The sequence below is a fragment of the Mizuhopecten yessoensis genome, unplaced genomic scaffold (assembly GCF_002113885.1).
Source record: "Mizuhopecten yessoensis strain PY_sf001 unplaced genomic scaffold, ASM211388v2 scaffold4583, whole genome shotgun sequence".
Taxonomy (NCBI): domain Eukaryota; kingdom Metazoa; phylum Mollusca; class Bivalvia; order Pectinida; family Pectinidae; genus Mizuhopecten; species Mizuhopecten yessoensis.
Window position 1 is genome coordinate 529,695 of NW_018405619.1, and position 2,422 is coordinate 532,116.

A 2,422-nucleotide genomic window follows, 5' to 3' on the forward strand; every position below is an offset into this window, starting at 1 on the left:
TGTTGAAAGTTGTGTTTTATTTAATGGATTAAAGTCCTCCATGCTCAAAATGGAACGTGGAATATTACAAGGAGGGGCGTTGTCTGCCAAAATGTATTTAGTATTTATTAACGATTTATTAAATGAAATAGAGAATTCTGGTTTAGGTGCAGTAATTGTTGATTTAAATGTTAATGTTCCTACACAGGCATATGACATCTGTCTGGTGAGTACGAGTCTTAAAAGTCTTCAGAAAATGATATCAATATGTGAGAATTATAGTAAAAAATGGCGTTTTTCATTATCTGCTGTAAAAAGCAAAATTGTAACTTTCACAAACCCAAGTAGTAGAACTTGTACTAAGGTATAAAGATCTTTATCTCTACAATTGTATTATGCCACAGACTGACGGCATTACACATGTTGGTCTTTTGAGAAAACAACACTTGCATGTAATAAGTTAAGATCGGGTACGATGTGTCCCTTGTTCGTTCCGGTGTACATCCTTGTGCTTTCAACCCTTTAACAGTAGCGAAGCTTATCAACATTAAAGTTTTTCCATCCGCCTTATACGGGTGCGAACTTTGACAATTTTATAAAATCGAAATAATAATGTTAGAAAGAGCACAACATTTTAATGTTAAATCTATTCAAGGGTTTGGAAAAAGAACCAGAACAGACATGTGTACATCCTTACTTGGTTGGACCTCTATTGAGGCATATATAGACATTTGAAAATTATTATTCTTGGGAGGATTGTGTAGAATGAAACCAATGTCTCTAGTTTATAAAGTTTTTATTACCAGACTCTCTTTGTGTCGACTAGGTAGACCGTACCAGAGCTGATTCATCCCCGACATAGTCAAAATATTAAAAAAGTATTCGTTGCATCAAAATCTAGATAATTTTGTTGAAACTGGAATCTTTCGAAAGAAAAATGATTGGAAAACCACAGTATATAATTCTGTAATGAAATATGAGGGACACAATCTAAAGGAACGTATGAAAGTTGATAATGATTTTACAAGGTTTCGAGAAATACATAACCAAACCTAATACTTTATGGAAGCTAGCGCTTCGATTTCCTCAATACAGAGAATATATACAATATATAATGACAATAGTTGTAACCATCCGTAGCTTGACTACCATGGAATTATGTCATAAATGTAGGTTTTTATATCAAGACCCAATGACACATCTAGTGCTACAGTGTACTTATACTTCCGAGTTATTAATATCAAGGATATACTGTTGAGTGTCTATTTACACTCTCTCCCAGATCCTGAGATATTACACATAATGATTGGAGGAAACATTACCTACAAAATTAATGAAGAAGAGTTGAATGATTTCAGGATAAAATCCATCATTTATGTGTACAGGTGTAAACTATATTATACTTCATGTATATAATAGTTATGATTAAGAGTTAAATACATATATATCTAATGTAGAATTTTCTATAAGTTATGTGCACTTAGCAAAAGATATCACATGAGATACTATATGAACTATACTACAGATTAAGATGCACGGGAGTATACATGTGTGGGCCCGTAACACCTCGCAGGTAGGGATATCCCCCACCCTTATGTGATCCAGACCCACAAATGTATCCACCGCGTTTATTGTTTGTATGTTACAATAAATGTCTTTATTGCATGTATTTACAAATACAACGATACATTGATGTCTATACATAGTCATGTATCAAGTATTACGTACCACGTATCAATACAATTTATTATAATTTACTTGGCTTGTGCAAATCAATTGACAATCTGTATATTGAAACTTTTTAGGTTTACTCAAAAATATTCTATTATTTTACACTTTATATACACATCCCTATATATAAAGTGTATATTTATGTAATGCATATTATGTATTCGTGTATATATGTACCAAATACTTTGTAAATATATTCCACATTACTTTGTAATCTTCATCTTTGGACGCACTAAAGATAATAATAATAATAATAATAATAATAATAATAAGCGGGGTCCAACCTTTGACCTTATCATAATAAACGATTTGTTTTGCTTAGTTAAAGGATTAAATCGGTTCATGGGAAAAGAATTGTAATAAGCGACATTTGACGAGTAGCTAAAGTTATCAAAGCATGGTTAGCTTTACAGTTCTTTTCTTGTGTTAATGTATTTGTCCTGTCGATCCATTCTGTGACTTTACTGAAATGCACAGACTATGTCAGGGAGAGTTTCCTGATTCTGCCGCAAAGAATAGTAATATTCAAGTGGTCAGTGGTATAATTTCAGGCTTATTTGCAGTGGTGATATTGTGACATAAAGCAAAACATTAGTGACCCAAACAGTGTGACGGGCACTACAGTAAGTAGGTCAGAGGAAACCATCGCTTCGGGGAAGAGTGCGGGAAGCACAATTTCAGCAAGCACGGCATCGTCAGAAAATTATTCAGA